This window comes from Symphalangus syndactylus, chromosome 12 (assembly GCF_028878055.3).
Source record: "Symphalangus syndactylus isolate Jambi chromosome 12, NHGRI_mSymSyn1-v2.1_pri, whole genome shotgun sequence".
NCBI classification, from domain to species: domain Eukaryota; kingdom Metazoa; phylum Chordata; class Mammalia; order Primates; family Hylobatidae; genus Symphalangus; species Symphalangus syndactylus.
The window spans coordinates 21,847,822-21,859,923 of record NC_072441.2 but is presented as its reverse complement, the minus strand read 5'-3'; the positions used below and the strand labels follow the sequence as shown (position 1 = coordinate 21,859,923).

The 12,102-nt window shown below is 45.9% G+C and overlaps 1 non-coding gene across 1 annotated transcript; it reads right to left on the bottom strand.

Moving 5' to 3' along the window:
- Positions 1-11,307: 11,307 nt before the first annotated feature.
- Positions 11,308-11,414, bottom strand: LOC134734953 (U6 spliceosomal RNA). Its single transcript, XR_010117821.1, has one exon. It is a non-coding gene; the product is annotated as a U6 spliceosomal RNA (small nuclear RNA).
- Between the last annotated feature and the right edge of the window lie 688 nt (positions 11,415-12,102).

The window sequence follows — 12,102 nt, the reverse complement described above, 5'->3', positions numbered from 1 at the left end:
CCCTAGGGGGTAGTAAATTAGGCACAATTTATCTAATTGCTCACACTTTTAGTCTCAGTGGAAATGAAACTGCTTAAATTGCAAAGGTGATAAAGCTTTGAAAGATGTAGACAGGTGTGGTTCCCGGCTCCAGAAATCTCTCCTCCTCCTGTAACCTGCCACCCTCCCCTCCCTCCTCACACTGGGCCCTCCCCGATGCCTGCCACTCTCCGCATTCCTCACACGTGCAGACCCTGCGCCTTGCGCTGCAGCTCCCGAGTGGAGACAGGGCAGGACTGTAAAGCGCCCTGGCAACAGATCAGCCATCTTCTGGCTGCCTCTGCCTTCTGGCTGCCTCTGCCTTCTGGCATGCCAATAACTGGGCCTCTCGTTTGACCTGTTCCCTGGTGCTGGTCCATCTCCCTCATGCCAGGACCTGGCTCCTGCACCTCACCCCCTTTGGCGTGGCATTTCAGCAAAGGCTCTCCTTTCTCTGCTTGTCTGGGCCTCAGCCTCTGCTGTTTCCTCTCTGCTTAATCCTTCCACACACCTGCAGCCAAGTAGTTGTGTCAAAGGTCCTCAGGAGCCAGATGATCCCAGAAGGCGCAAGCATTGCCATTCGTTTTGGGGATTCATTAAAGAAATCCAAGGGGACCCAGAGGGGCACAGAATAGACTGGTTTTGAAGGAGCAAAGAGGCCAGTGTGGATGTGATGAAAGCAGCAGGTCTGAGCAGAGAAAAAGCCAGAGAGAGAGAGAGAGAATGCACACACACAGTAGGGAGGGCGGGTGCTCTGAGCATCCAATAGGCAGCAGCATCTAGGGTGATAGTTTCAGGCAAAGAAAGGAAGGAGCCCACAAAACAAAGCTCTTTCCTACATCAAAATTGTGTTACATTAGGCTCCAGCCACCCTGGCCTTTCAGTTGCTCCAATGCATCAAACTCCTTCCTACCATATGTGGTCCCCTCTGACTAGGCAGGCTCCTTTTCACTCATTCTATAAAGCCAGCTTACAGGTCCCCTGCTCGGGGAGGCCTCCTTAGACTCTGTGGCCAAGTCCTGAACTATAAACTCTCATCCCATCCTTTCTTTTTTGTTTTTTGTTGGAGTTTCTCTATCGTTGCCCAGACTGGAGTGCAATGGCACGATCTCAGCTCACTGCAACCTCTGCCTCCTGGGTTCAAGCGATTCTCCAGCCTCAGCCTCCCAAGTAGCTGGAATTACAGGCGTCCCCCACCACACCAGCTAATTTTTGTATTTTTCGTAGAGACAGGGTTTCGCCATGTTGTCCAGACTGGTCTCGAACTCCTGGCCTCAGGTGGTCTGCCCACCTCAGCCTCCCAAAGTGCTGGGATTGCAGGTGTGAACCACAGCGCCCGGCCCATTCTTTCTTTTTCTTAGCATCCCCATATTAGTCTGTTTTCACGCTGCTAATAAAGACGTACCCAAGACTGAGAAGAAAAAAAAGATTTAATTGGACTTACAGTTCCACATGGCTGGGGAGGCCTCAGAATCACGGTGGGAGGAGAAAGACACTTCTTATTTCGTGGCAGCAAGAGAAAATGAGGAAGAAGCAAAAGTGGAAACCCCTGATAAACCCATCAGTTCTCATGAGACTTATTAACTATCACAAGAAAAGCATGGGGAAGACCAGCCCCCATAATTCAATTACCTCCGCCTGGGTCCCTCCAACAACAATGGGAATTCTGGGAGATACAATTCAAGTTGAGATTTGGATGGGGACACAGCCAAACCATGTCAATCCCCTATATAATCATAATTACTATAATGAATCTGCCTTTATTTGTGTAAGATATCTCTTCTCTACTAGATGATAAGGCTATGAGGAAAGGGATCATCTCACCCAGGATACTGGAGTGCAGTGTTGCAGTCGTGGCTCACTGCAGCCTCAAACTCCTGGACTCAAGCAATCCTCCCACCTCAGCCTCCTGAGTAGCTGGTACTACAGGCATGCACCACCACACCCGGCTAATTTTGTAGAGACGGGGTCTCACTATGTTGCCGAGGCTGGTCTCAAACTCCTGGCCTCAAGTGATCCTTCCACTTCGAACTCTCAAAGTGGTTAGATTACAGGTGTGAGCCACTATGGCCTGCCTCTGGCTTAGCTTTATACCCAACTGTGCCTGATAGCCTTTGGCCCTTTTAGTTAGGTGAGCCAATGTGTTACCAGTTCATCCCCCAGAAAGTGGACTCTGAGACAGATTTTAAGGTGCGAAATATTTATTAGGGAATGACCTAGGGATCAACACTTGAAGAAGGAGAGGAAGGGAGCCGAAGATGCAGAGGGGGGACTCGGTCCAAAAGCAGACATCCTAGGCTGAGCCCAGGAGAAGTCCAGGAGCTAGAATGACCTTCTAGAGTTCTTGGAGTTGGGTGAAGATGACCAGACATTTATACTCTGGCATTGATCATTCATTGACTGCAGGTTATCCCAGGAAGGGGTGTGAACCTGGGCAATCTGACTTCGCCACAGAGTAATCCCCGAAGGGGTTAGTGGTCACGGGTTGTCTGCTGTCTATGGCAGACTCAAGTTAGAAATTCAAAGGCTTTCTCAAACCAGCCTGGGCAACATAGGGAGAACCCATCTCTACAAAAAATAGAAAAAAGTAGCCAGGTGTAGTGGTGTGCACCTGTAGTCCCAGCTGCTCAGGAGGCTGAGGCAGGAGGATCACTTGAGCCTGGGAGGTCGAGGCTGCAAGTGAGCTGAGATTGCGCCACTACACGTGGTTACTATAGAGGCAGTAGAAGGCTTTAAATGGAGGATTTGTTCATTTCTCCACCCGTCTGACCGTTTATCACAAATACGTGTTGAGTGCCTTCTAGGTTCCAGGTACCCCCACAGCGCAGGAAGAGCCTACTCCTCACACCACAACTGGAGGTTTCTTCAAGACTGGAGAAGGTATGTGGTAGGGGAGTGGAATGGGTGACAGGACAGAGCAGTGAAGAAAGGGAAGAAAAGGTCTTGCAAAGAGGAACCCATACCTACAAGAAAAGAAACAACTAATGAATATCAACTATACAGAGGCACTTACTGTACATTATTTCATCTCCCCAGTGAGCCACAGATATTCCTGTCTCATTTTGCTAAAGAGGAAACTGGGCCTCAGAAAGTTGATGTAACTCTGTCTCATGATCCCGTAGCTTCACGTGGTACCAGGTTCAAACTCTGCTCTCCCTGAATACGGCGCCATTTGCTCAACCTTTTGCCTGAAGACCTTGGCTCAGCCCTTGCTGGCAAGTCATAAGCCCAGACACAGAGGGCTTCTGATGCAAGTGGGTTTTTGGTGTCTAGGGAGATACCACCGGGGACAGCCCAGTATGTGACAAACTGAGTCTGCACAGCCACGTGCTCCGTGACTGCTTGGCCTGCGGGTGAGCCCAGCCTGCTCACCTGACCTGGCCTAACTCCTGATTGTGCTGTTTCCTGGTGAGTCAGCTCAGCCCTCCTGACCCCGCGCTGTACTCTGACACCAGTGAACCTGGCCACAGCCACACTGGCTCAGCCAAGAGGGCCTATGACCCTTTCTCTGATGCCCTACCTACTCCTACATGAATGATCTTGTTGAATAAAACAAGTGTAAGTGATCTCACTTCTATGGAAATCTCCAATCCTCCCATTGTCTGTGTCCTTCCATGAAAATATAAACTATCCTGCTAGTTGGTAAACTCCTCTGGTCAGGGTCAAAATCTTATTCAACTTTGATTTCCAGTACCTAGTGCATTACCTGGCTAGAGCAAATGCTCATACTGCATTATGAAAAAAGTGAAACTGATCAACAGGCAAACAATGAGCACAGCTACAGTCACTGAAAACTCAAGTGACACCAACAAAAATTACCCATTTACTCTGTTATATCAGAAAGATCTAGATTTAGAATATGTTTTATCCACTTAACAAATGCATACTGAACACCTGCTAAATGCCAGGCATTGTGCTAGGTACTGGAAAGGCATCACTGAACAAGAAGATACTGTTCCAAACATCATGAAGCTTAGACACTCGTAGAGGGAACCAGTATCAAGCAAATTATTGATCAAATCATGGCCACAGTGATCAGGAGAACAGAAAAGAAGCATGTGCTGTGCCTATGTGTGGTCAGTGCCAGTGTGGCCTCAGGGGCTGCAGCAGGTTTTCCGATGGAAGGGATATTTAAGCTGAAACCTCTAAAAGATGAATAGAAATTAGCCAGACAAACAGGAAGCAACTTCTATGACAACAGGGAGAGGCTCTGTCTGTCCCTGAGTCTAAGGAACTGGAGAAGGTTTGTGCAGCAAGAGCGCAGAGGACAAAGAAAGTGGGGCGGGTTGATGCTGGGTGACACCTGGGTAATGCCAGGTGACACCAGTTGACGCTGCTGCTGAGGAGCATGTGCCCAAGTTGTGCAGGACACTATGAGCCATGACGAAGGATTGGACTTTTTTAAATAAAAGAAATTACAGGCCCGGTGCTGTGGCTCATGCCTGTAATCCCAGCACTTTGGGAGGCGGAGACAGGCAGATCACAAGGTCAGGAGTTCGAGACCAGCCTGACTAACATGGTGAAACCCCGTCTCTACTAAAAATATAAAAATTAGCTGGGCATGGCGGCACGTGCCTGTAATACTAGCTACTCAGGAGGCTGAGGCAGAAAAATCGCTTGAACCTGGGAGGTGGAAGTTGCAGTGAGCCGAGATCACGCCACTGCACTCTAGCCTGGGTGACAGAGTGAGACTCCATCTCAAAATCTCGAAAAAAAAAAAAAGAAAGAAAGAAAAGAAATGGTAAATCACTGATAGTATTTAAGCAGAAGAGCGACAAAATCAGATTTGTGTTTTAAAAAATCCTCTCTGGCTGCTATATGTAACAGATTAGAGAACAGCCAGAATGGATGTAGGACCAAGGCAGGCAGGTCACATGAGGTCAGGAGTTTGACACCAGCCTGGCCAATATGGCGAAACCCCGTCTCTACTGAAAATAAAAAAATTATGGCTGAGAGTGGTGGCTCATACCTGTAATCCCAGCACTTTGGGAGGCTAAGGCGGGCGGATCATCTGAAGTTGAGAGTTCGAGACCCGCCTGACCAATATGGAGAAACCCCATCTCCACTAAAAATACAAAATTAGCCTGGTGTGGTGGCATATGCCTCTAATCCCAGCTATCCATGAAGCTGAGGCAGGATCATCGCTTGAACCTGGGAGGCGGAGGTTGTGGTGAGTCAAGATCCTGCCATTGCACTCCAGCCTGGGCAACAAGAGTGAAACTCCATCTCAAAAAAAAAAAAAAAAAAATTAGCCGGGCGTGGTGGCGGGCGCCTGTAGTCCCAGCTACTCGGGGATATGGATGTATGCATATGCCCTGTGCATCAAATTATATATTTTAAATATGTGCAGGGTTTTGTATAGCCATTATACTTTAATCTAGCTATAAGGAGGAGAAGAAAGAGAAAGAGAAGAGGAGGAGGAGCAGGAGGAGGAGGAAGAAGAGGAGGAGGAGAAGGAGCAGCAGCCATGGAAACAGCCTTGGAAAGAGATACTTGTAGGTCACAGTGTTGGGGATAGGGCAGGGTGAACATGTGGGCCAGCATGTATGTCCCAGTGCCTAAAGCCCACCAAACTCTAGTTGGCATTCTTGGCCTCATGGAATTCCGGACACTTACGTCAACTCTTACTCTGTGCCATTGAGAAAATATTAAAAAAAAAAATTCTCAATATCTAGAATACTGAGAAAATAATTCCTCAGAAGACGTCTTACAGGACCTGTCTCTGGCTTGGAGAAGTCAAGTAGGGAATTCTAGCAAAATTGCCCATCAGACTTGCTCAACTGGGGTATGTAAACCAAGCTTTCCAAATTTGGAGCTGAGAACCAGCACATCCTGATGACATTCTCTGGCAGTCCGTTAAACCGGCTGTTACAAAGACTAAATAGAGCAACTATGGTGTTAACCACCACCCCCTCCATAAAAATGGATGCGGAGGATCCAGTTGGAAGGCTTATGTAGCAGTCTAGGCAGGAGACTCCGGGGCCTTGGACTAGGGTGCTGGTGGTGAAAATGCAGAGCAATGTACATAGGGAGAACTCTTCAGGAGGCATTGAACTGGCAGAACTTGATGATTATCCAGTGAGGCAGTGAGAGGGAGTGCAGAGGAGGTGAAAGGGAGAGAAGGTGTGGATGACACCTCCCAGTGTCTCCTCCTTGGGTATCGAGGCAGCAGGTGGTGTTATCCTCTGGGTAGGAAATCCTAGAGGAGGAACGAGTTTAGAAGGCAGTGAATTCCAGTTTTGTTTGGTTTTGTTTTTGTTTTTGAGATGGAGTCTTGCTCTGTCGCTCAGGCTGGATTTTTTTTTTTTTTTTTTTTTTTTTGAGACAGAGTCCCTGTTGCCCAGGCTCACTGTAACCTCCACCTCCTAGGTTCAAGAAATTCTCATGCCTCAGCCTCCTGAGTAGCTGGGATTACAGGTGCCCACCACGATCATGCCTGGCTAACTTTTGTATTTTTTCGCAGAAATGGGGTTTCACCGTGTTAGCCAGGCTGGTCAACAAGTGATCCACCCACCTCAGCCTCCCAAAGTGCTGGGATTACAGGCATGAGCCACCTCACCAGGCCATGAATTTCTTTTGAACATGTCGAGTTTGTGATGCCAGGCCAATATCCAGATGGCAGTGACAAGTAGGTGGTTGGACACATGGATCTGGGCTCGGAAGACAGATCTGATGTGGAGATATAAATGTGGGAGGGGTCACCATATAGGTGGCATTGAAAGCCATGAGAGTAGATGAGATCACTCAGGGAGACACTACAGTAAAAAGAGAAAATTAAATCTGACAGGAGCTGGAGTCTAGAAAAATTCTTCACGACACCATTGACAACAAGCACAAAGGCTGAGGGAGAGCATGGAGGGTCCCTCGTGCCCAGCAGTGATTCCTCTGCGTGGAGCTTGAAGCTTGCAATGGATGAAGGTCAGCCAAGCAACTTGGCAAGGCAGCCCCAAGGGGAGGGAGAATTGCATGTTTATGTCCTGATAACCCTTAAATCAGTCAATAGCCATGAGGAACACTATTGGAACTCTGAACTTCTCTTGGGTAAAATGTCCCTCCTGTCCTCCTCTTTGCTGTTTTTGCAGCTTTGAAATGCTGTACGCCCACAGAGTTGACTTCAAAAGCTGAGGAAATTGAATTTCTCAGACATTAAAGGGAGTCTGGGCTTTGAATGCCAATGCGTGCACTAACCCAGGAAATTGAGTTGGTTCAATATGAGCTGCCCACAACCAGCAAACCATCTAGCATCTCATCCAGTTGTTGAGTCTCACAGTCCCTAAACTGAATTACATAAGCTCAGGAGATTTATTAAGAGGTATTTGTCAATCTAATAGCACAAAACCAAGGAGAGCCAGATTCTGAACTGAGGTTGATAGGTTTACACAAGGCATGACTCAGTTATCTTTTCCCTGCAAGCTCCCTATTAAAATGCGTGGTCAACTGAAACCTATAAATGTTGTAAGAAGATTAGCTTGTACCTTAAAAGTGGCAACCCATAGAAAATAAATTGCTAAAATCTTTATATATGTATCTATACACACATAGATACATATATATGCACATATACAGATCTAAGTTTATATCTATATGGATACGTAGAGGTATAAAAACAATTTTTGTAAATGAGAAAAGCATTAGTGGGAGTGAAGTCCCAAATTCTAAGTCTTCCCCATAATGCGTCCTCCTTTGCACAATTTATCATAATGTGTGTAATGTGACGTGTGTGTGTGTGTGCGTGTATATGTGTGTATATGCACACGCACATCCAAAGAACAAAGTATGTCTTATGCAATGACAAAGATGTGACAAATTATCTTTTTTCCTGTAAAAAAAAAAAAGAAAAGAAAACAAAAAGCACTTACCTCTGTTCCTAGTGCACTTACTGGAGAGGAACAAGACTATCTGAAGAAGGTGGCATCTGAGCAAGACCTGAGAGGTGGCCTGGGGTTCCAGTAGCTGGGGAGTAGCAGGAGACAGCATTCTAATGGAAGGGACATCCTGAGCAGAGGTGGGAAAAGCTGTCAAGGTCCTGGGAAGCGTCAGGCTTTCCCTAGAGCATCAGACACAGCTGGGAACGTCGTGGAAGATAACACGGAAAAGCAGGTTGGGGCAGAGTCGTATCATGGAGGGTCTAGAATTTCAGGTGAAATAATTTGTTTGTTTGCTTTTATTTTTTGTTTCGTTTTGTTTTAGAGAAGGGGTTTCGCTATGTTTCCCAGACTGGTCTCGAACTCCTGAGCTCAAGTGATCCACTCACCTTGGCCTACCTAAGTGCTGAGATTACAGGAGTGAGCCAGTGCACCCAGCCTGGTCAAGTAATTTGGACTGTATCTATAGAAAATGGGGAGTGGAAAACATTTGAAAGGGTTTCAACAGGAGAGTAACGTGATCCAGGTTATGCTTCAGGAGGACTAATTTGGCCACAGGGTGGGGAGAAATTAGAAACGGAAAATACAGGAGGCTGTAATACCAGGCCAGGCCCGAATTTAAAATAGTGATGTTAATGAAGATCTATTGACGTAGGAAGATGCTTATAATGAAATCTGAAGCTTATTTAAGTCGTTGCAAATTGATATGTACTATATAATCTCATTTTTATAAACATACGTATACATACCTATACCAGGTATATCCGCAGAGACAAAGCCTGCAAGAAATACACACAAATGTAAACACTGGTTATTTCTGGTTGGTGGGATTATGGATGACTTTCATTTTTCATTTGACTTCGTTTATTTTATATTATTTTCTACAATGAACTAAAAATTATTGTTTTTTTAAAAAAAAACACAGGCTGGGTGTGTTGGCTCATGCCTGTAATCCCAGCACTTTGGGAGGCCAAGGCGGGTGGATCATCTGAGGTCAAGAGTTTGAGACCAGCCTGTCCCACACGGTGAAACCCCATCTCTACTAAAAATATAAAAATTAGCTGGGTGTGGTGGCACATGCCTGTAATCCTAGCTACTTGGGAGGCCGAGGCAGGAGAATCGCTTGAACTCGGCGGGGGCAGAGGTTGTGGTGAGCCAAGATCACACCACTGCACTCCAGCCTGGGCAACAGATAAATAAAAAATAAATTTAAAAAAATACAAGGGATGTGGTTGCTCATGCTTATAATCCCAACACTTTGAGAAGCCAAAGCCGGTGGATCACTTGTGCTCAGGAGTTCAAGACCAGCCTGGGCAAAATAGTGAGACCATGTCTCTATGAAAAATACAAAAATTTGCTGGGCATGATGGTGCACACCTGTAGTTCCAGCTACTCAGGAGGCTGAGGTGAGAGGATCACTTGAGCTCGGGAGGCTGAGGTTGCAATGAGCCAAGATCATGCCACTGCACTCTAGCCTGGGTGACACAGCAAGACTCTGTCTCAAAAAAAAAAAAAAAAAAAAAAAGAGAGAGAGAGAGAGGGAGATGGAATCTGCCTCTGTCAACCAAAAGTCTATCAAAATGTTTTCCTAAACAATAGAAGTTGGACTGTGGCTCTTTCCTCATTTAATAGCCCAGACTGGAGGTCATGATGACCTAAGCAAAGGAGGCAACCACCAGACGAGAAGGACACAGTCTCTTCCTTCCGAGTTTCCTCAGCAGAGTCAACCCTGCCACTTAAGAACCATAAAATCTGGCTTGGGTGAAGAATGCCAACAGCTGTGAAGCTGGCCTTAAAACTGGACCACTCACAGGCTAAGAACATTTTATTATCAGGAGTTCTTAGGATTATTGAGACCAACTGCACCATTTAATAGCAGTGAAAAATAGTGCTGTGAATGTTAAAAGCCTCTTTAAGCTCTAAAGCACTTTTTTAGTTCAGTGGCAGTTAACTCAGTTTGTATCAGAATCACCACACACACCCCAGCCCCACCTCACCCGATGACTCTCCTTCATTTGCAGCAAATAATTTATTAAGCTCTTGCAGTATGCCAGGCACTGTTCTAGGTATGAAAGACAGATTGAGTGGGGCCAGGCACAGTGGTTCATGCCTGTAATCCCAGCACTTTGTGAGGCAGAGACAGGTGCGTCACTTGAGGTCAGGAGTTCGAGACTAGCCTGGCCAACATGGTGAAATCCCGTCTCTTCTAAAAATACAAAAATTAGGCAGGTGTGGTGGTGCACACCTGTAATCCAAGCTACTTGGGAAGCTGAGGCATGAGAATCACTTGAACTCGGGAGCGGAGGTTGCAGTGAGCCAAGATCACGCCACTGCACTCCAGCCTCGGTGACAGAGCAAGACTCTGTCTGGAAAAAAAAAAAAGAGAGATTCGGTGGGTCAGGGCTTTTCAGTTTCATGTCCTGGAAGACACCTGCCGCCACACTTTCTTCTTTCCCCCGTTCTTCCTGCTCACCTCCTCTGGCTTCTGGAAGGTGTTCTGTTCTTCACAACAGTTGAGATCTGTATTAATTGTTTTCCCTGCTGTATGCAGGACCTAGAACAATTACCCATGCCATATGTTCTCAGTAGGTAATTGTTGAATGAACAGGCTTCACACATGCTGTGTCCTCTACTGGGAACATGCTCACTTACCTTTTTGCCTCGCTTATTTCTGCAAATCTCTCTCTGCTCAGCGCAAACATCACGTTTTCTGAGAAGCTATCTGGGGTAGCCAGGGTCCCCGTTAATTATTCTCTTGTTGTACTCTACTTCTCCTTTCAGTGTTTGCCACCACTGTCATTATATAACTACTTGATCCATCTCTCCTGTTAGTTTATAAACTCCATGAAGGCTGGGACCAGGCTGCTCTTGGCTAGCCGTCTATCCTCAGTTCTTAGCACAGAACCTGACCCATACAAGTCAATCAGTGGGCTTTTTTCTTCATTTTATAATAGCTTTGTTGACGATAATTGACATATAATAAACAACGTATTTAAATTGTACAATTTGAAACCATCATCAGAATGAAGATATTGAATGTACCCACCACCCCCATGAGTTTCCTTATGCCCCTTGGTAATCCCTTTCTCCTGTCCCTCTGCTTCTCCCCATTTTTAGGCGATGATTGATTTGCTCCTGTCATTCTATATTAGCTTGCATTTTCTAGAATTTTATGTAAATGGAATCATATAATATGTACTCATTTTTTACCTAGCTTATTTCATTTATAATTATTTTGAGTTCATCTACCTTGATGCCTATATGGACAATTCATTCCTTTTCATTGCTAAGAATTATTCCACTGTACGGATATACCAGCATACCACAACTTGTTTATCCGCTAACCTGTTGTTAGACATTTGGGTTGTTTCCAGGTTTTTGCGACGTCAAATAAAGCTGCTTGTGATATTTGTGCACAAGTCTTAAAAATATAAAACACTTCACGAATTTGTGTGTCATCCTTGTGCAGGGGCCATGCTAACCTTCTCTGTATCACTCCAATTTTAGTATATGTGCTGCCAAAGCGAGCACCACTCAATGGTTTTTGAGTGACTGACTGAATAAATGCATTCTCATATAGTTTGATGCCCACCGAATGCTAGCTGAAACTGGGGTCATTGTCATTGCTGTGGTTATTGATGACAGTCATGGACAGATGGCAGCAGAGCTGGTAACAGCTGCCAACTAAGCACCAGGCATTTTCTACCACCATGTGCTGTTTCTGAGAGTAGATTCAGGAAACTGGGGATGAACTGTAATCACTGATTCATTCAACAAACATTTAGGCGTTGTTAGATGAAGTGCAAAAGTGAGTAAGGCAGTCTCTGCTTTTGAGGGGTTTATAGCTTAGTTGGGGTAACAGACCTAAAAACGTGAAGTCACTGATATGTGACAGGCCGTATAAATTTGCTGGGCCTGCCATAACAGAGTACCACAAACTGAATGGCTTAGAAAAACAGAATTTTACTATCTCACCATTCTGCAGGCTAGAAGTTCAAGACCAAGGTGTCAGCAGGGCCATTCCTCTCTGCTCAGCTCAAATATCACTTTCCTTGAAAAGATTTCTGGAATTAGCCAGGTTCCCCTGTTAATTATTCTCTTGGTGTACGCTACTCCTCCCCTCTGGCGGAGCTGGAGAGGGATCTGCTCCAGGCCTCTCCCCTACTTCTGGTAGTTCCTTGGCTTGTGGCAACCTCAGCTCTGATCTTCACGTGGCCTG